The following is a 5,725-nucleotide window of genomic DNA, read 5'->3' as shown; positions in this document are numbered from 1 at the left end:
TTTTCTACTTCAGCTTTGAAAGTATACAAGAGTTGGAATGAATCAGTCCATTTACCATAGATGTTATCCAGTGCCATTTGCTTACCATAAAATACTCTCATGTAAGGGAGCTGCACCCCATACTTCTTTTTCAAGTCTGTCTGCAGAGTTGGCACTGAAATATTTGAGTTCTCCCTCACCCAGTTCTTCACAGCATCTGCCACCCACCTACTCTTTGCAGACCTGAGCCTTTGCCTCCTTGTAACACTTGGGCATATGTGAGCTGTCTTGTTCACTTTGACCTGCAGCAAGTAATAGTCAGCAACAGTCCATACAATTATGAATGCATAGTTATTACTAAGGAAAGTTATTATTTACACTAACTATATTAGTCCTACAGTGTATTACCTGAAAAAGTGTGCTATTTCTCATTCTGGAGGCATGCATCCTCCACTTACACCTTTTGTAAGCACAGTGAACAGTTAGTCTACTGGGCTCACTCTTGTCAATTATAAATTCACTCTGGGTCTTGATTGAAAAGGTGGCAAGTGCATTCCTACAATCTATGACATCTGAAAATATAGTTCCTTCTGCTAAAGAAGGATCATCTCTGTTATACTGCACATCAGGCCTACCCTCATCCTCTGTCTCAGAATATCCCATGTCCCTGTCCTCCTCTCTTTCATCAGAGTCTGTCTCCTCAAATTGTGGGGGTGGAATGTAATCTTCACCATCATCATCATTTGGTGGTTTCCTAACAACAAACTCTGGGTGCATTCTTTCATCCTCATCGTCTGTGGGCACTTCATCAGGAAATTCTTCTTCTATGATTGGATCTGTTGTTGCTTTGCTATACTCAGGACATGGTTGACTAGGCAAGTTGGCACTTGGGGTTCCTGGTTGTTGTACTGTGCCGTGAGTTCCATTTCCTCTTCTAGCCTGACTGCTATCAGGCTCTGAAGTTGCAGCTGCTGATTTCCTTCCTCTAGATTCACACCTTTGAGACTGTGAACTAGTAGTTGCTGCTATCCTTCTACTAGCTGCTACTTTCCTTCTACTAGTTTGATTGCTTCTAGGTTGTGAAGGATTGGGTGCAGATCTTGCTACTCTGCTCTCTGTTTCCCCTCTTTTCCTTTGTATGACATTAATTTCCAGCTGCACTGAATTACTCTCAGCATTTGTGGCAAACATAACCCCTAACTCATCATCATTTTGAACTGGCACCCATACAGTATTTTGCATGTCCCAATATCTAAATTCTACAGCATCAAAAATACCCCATGGATATTTATCACTTATAGCACCTCTAAATTGGACAAATATTGATGTTTTGTCCACCACAAAAGGAAATGTGAAGCCTGTACTGGCTCCTTTTGTGCCACCATTGCCTATGATAGTGGTCTCCATTCTACAGTTGAGACGAAATGCTCTCTCTTGTTTCATCCTATGATAATTGCAATATAAATGACATTACAAGCATGTAGTAACCACTAAGAGCGCATTCAATCGGGGTAAATCTATGTACAGTAACAGAACACAAATCCAGGTCAAGATTCAAAGAAACTTGGGACAAGAAACTTACCCTGCTGGAATTTGCATCCTGTCGTCTGCGTCGTCTGCCTGGATGCTTCTTTGGCACCACCACAATCACCGGCAGCCGCCATCATCGACACGGCCTCCTTTGGCGCCGTAGCAGAGGGAAATAGACGATGGATAATCACCTCCACTCCCACCGCATCCCGACGCCCGCAGTCCTGCAGATCCGCCACAACTACTGGACCGACGGTGAGGGATTTAGGGTGACCTAGGTTTAGGGTTTCGGTCGCCAAGAGGGGAATGAGAGAAGAGGTGCGTCGCGAGGGAGAAGAAACAGAGTGAGCGAGTGGATAACATTTTGATACGGGCCCACATGTAAGAACCAGGGGCCAAACTGTCCAACAGACGCCCAGTTACCGGTCAAAGACCATTGACCCGACGGAAACGGCCCGGAGGGGGATTTCTGTAAGGGCCACAGACGGAAGAGGTGTATTTTTGAGCATACCTGAAAACTAGGGGCAAATCCCAGGTGGTGGCTCAAGTTAGGGGGAGAAGTGTAATTGTCCCTAAATGTAATGTCGGTGAGAAATACGTACTCCCCTGAGCTTAGGCTTTTGGCCTAAGGTGGTCTATGGCCATGGCTGGCCTGGCGGATATCCAAAGTTATAACCGGGGTCGTACTGAGATGCAGCAGCTATTGCCTCATGAGCTGCTGCTTGGAGACGGGCCGTCTCCTTCCTCCTCTTATACTCGTCCGCCTCCTCCCTGGTTATAACATATCTCCCTTTTGTTTGAGAGTCATAGAAAGCAGGAGCAGGGAGAGCGACATGGTAGGTGCGTCGTCTGTCAATGATTAGGTGGTACTGGAGGGACTGATCATTCCTCTCAACAAACTGATGGCGAACCATGGCCTCATAATCTAAATAAACAGGAGGCAACTCAATATCATACCCACGTATGGGTATATGAAGAAAATTAGCTAGACAGGTTGCATAAATTCTGCCGAAGAAATCTCCATTAAATCTATTATTATGCAACCTATGTGCAACAATGGCTCCCAAATTATATTGTCTATCTCCTAATACAGCACTCCTAAGAACACAGAGGTCAGGGACACACATGTGACATGCTTCATCCTTACCATTTATGCACCTACCTATGAAGAGAGCAAAATAATGTATAGCAGGAAAATGAATGCTCCCTATGGTAGCTTGTGTTATGTCTCTAGATTCCCCCACAGTTATACTAGCAAGAAAATCTCTAAATTCAGATTTGCGAGGTTCATTAGGACTACCCCATTGTGGAAGTTTGCAAGCAGTGTTACAATCCTCTAAGTCCATAGTATAAGATTTTTCATAAAGATCAAACAGGACAGTTTGAGAGTTGCGTGATGATGAAAATTCAAACCTTCTCACAAAGGAATTAGTGTGATAGTGGTACTGGCGGCACTTATCTGCCTCGAAGTTCTCAAGATCAGCATTACGCACATATGTGTTAAATTCTTCCTTGATTCCTGCTCGATCCATAAAGTCCTCTCAAGGCCATTCACAAGCCCACACTTGAGCTTCCCTCGGTGATTCTTCGTCGGCATCGCGTATTGCGAGCCTGGGTCCTTGCTTCCTTGAAGGACCACCTTGGTACATTTTCCTAAACATATTTCTTCCTCTGAAAAATTTCAGAAATTTTAGTAACTTCAAAATAAAAGTGAACCAAACTCAACAATATTGATAGCAAATACTCCTACAAGTGCTTAGAGGCAATATCATGCATCAAAACTACTTTTGACCACATAAATTTGACATGCGAGCTCAAGAACAGGGTCATCTAAGCAGAAAAAATATGCAATGAATAAAGCACTAGAACAAAAACTAATTGGACCATTGGAGGAGTCACATACCAAGGAACAATCCCCAAAGCAGTTTTGTGAGAGGTGCTTTGAGCAAGGAGATCGAAAATGGTAGCAAAATGAGCTTGGACTCGGATTTGAGCTGGTTAGTGATGTTTGTGGGAGGAAGAAGGAGTGTGTGGTAGCAGGAATAAGTGGAGGGGAGGCACCATGGGCCCACGAGGCACGGAGGCGCGCCCTCCGCCCTCGTGGCAAGGTGCTTGCTCCCCCTGTTGTGTTCTTCGTGGCAGATATCTTAAATATTCCAGAAAAATCATATTTAAATTTCAGGGCATTTGGAGAACTTTTATTTTCAGGGTATTTTTTATTACATGGATAATTCAGAGAACAGACAGAAATTACTATTTTTGCTTTATTTAATATAAATAACAAAAAGTAAAAAGAGGGTATAGAGAGTTGTTTTTTATAAATTCATCCATCTCATGCTCATAAAAGGAATCCACTAACAAGGTTGATCAGGTCTTGTTAACAAACTCATTTCGAATAACATGGAACCGAAGAATTTTCGAATAAGACTAGGTTACCTCAACGGGGATATGCACATACCCAACAATAAGAATATCATATTTCTTCTTGATAGTAGGAAGAGGAAATTCAAAACCTCCAAAAATAATCGATGGAATTTTTCCAATAGAGTTTGTACTATGAACTTGAGGTTGTTTCCCCGGAAAGTGTACCGTAAATTGCCATTAACATGAAAAGTGACATTGCCTTTGGTGCAATCAATAACAGCCCCTGCAGTATTCAAAAAGGGTCTTCCAAGAATAATAGACATACTATCGTCCTCGGGAATATCAAGAATGACAAAGTTCGTTAAAATAGTAATGTGTGCAACCACAACAGGCACATCCTCACAAATACCGACAGGTATAACAGTTGATTTATCAGCCATTTGCAAAGATATTTCAGTAGGTGTCAACTTATTCAAATCAAGTCTACAATATAAAGGGATTGGCATAACACTAATACCGGCTCCAAGATCACATAAAGTAGTTTTAACATAGTTTCTTTTAATGGAGCATGGTATAGTTGGTACTCCTGGATCTCCAGGTTTCTTTGGTATTCCACCCTTAAAAGTGTAATTAGCAAGCATGGTGGAAATTTCAGCTTCCAGTATCTTTCATTTTGAGCATATCAGTCAAACGCGTACACAAGAACATATGTCTAATCATTTCAGCAAGGCACTCAAAATCCTCATCATCCTTTTCTTGGAGGTTTAGGAGGAAAGGCATGGGTTTCTGAACCCGCGGTTCTCTTTCTTTACCGTGCTTCCTAGCAACAAAGTCTCTCTTATCATAACGTTGATTCTATGATTGTGGGTTATCAAGATCAATAACAGGTTCAATCTCTACATCCTTATCATTGCTAGGTTGAGCATCAACATGAACATCATCATTAACATTATCACTAGGTTCATGTTCATCACCAGATTGTGTTTCAGCATCAGAAATAGAAATATCATTGGGATTCTCAGGTGTGTCAATAACAGGTTCACTAGAAGCATGCAAAGTCCTATCATTTTTCTTTTTCTTCCTCTTAGAAGGACAAGGTGCATCAATATTATTTCTCTGAGAATCTTGCTCAATTCTCTTAGGATGGACCTCAGGATACAAAGGTTCCTGAGTCATTTTACCACCTCTAGTCATAAGTCTAAGAACATTATCATTTTTCTTACTATTTAATTCATTGAGCAAATCAGAGCTTTAAGTACTTGTTCTACTTGAGTGGTAACCATAGAAGCATGTTTACTAATAAGTTTAAGTTCACCTTTAACATTAGCTATGTGATCACCCAAGTGTTTAAGCATATCAGCATTGTGTTTTAATTCTACCAAAATAAGCATTGAAGTTTTCTTGTTTAACCATAAAGTCATCAAACTCATCCAAGCATGGGCTAGCAAACTTAGTAAATGGGATTTCAGCTTTATCATATCTATAGAGAGAATTTACCTTTACTACCTGTGTCGGGTTAACAAGACCATGTGTTTCTTCAATAGGTGATGGATTAAAACCATGTATTTCTTCAACAGGCGGTAAATTAAGACCATGTATTTCTTCAATAGGAGGTAAATTCTTAACATCTTCAGCTTTAATACCTTTTTCCTTCATAGATTTCTTTGCCTCTTGCATATCTTCAGGACTGAGAAATAGAATACCCTTTTTCTTCGGAGTTAGATTAGGGGTTGGTTCAGGAATTGGATCAGGAAGTGTCCAATTATTTTCATTAGTCATCATATTATTCAATAGTATTTCAGCTTCATTTGTTCTTTCCCTGAAAACACAACCAGCACAACTATCCAGGTGG

The sequence above is a fragment of the Triticum aestivum genome, chromosome 3A (genome assembly GCF_018294505.1).
Source record: "Triticum aestivum cultivar Chinese Spring chromosome 3A, IWGSC CS RefSeq v2.1, whole genome shotgun sequence".
Classification (NCBI taxonomy): Eukaryota; Viridiplantae; Streptophyta; class Magnoliopsida; order Poales; family Poaceae; genus Triticum; species Triticum aestivum.
The sequence above is the reverse complement of the archived record's forward strand: the minus strand, read 5'-3'. Positions refer to the sequence as shown.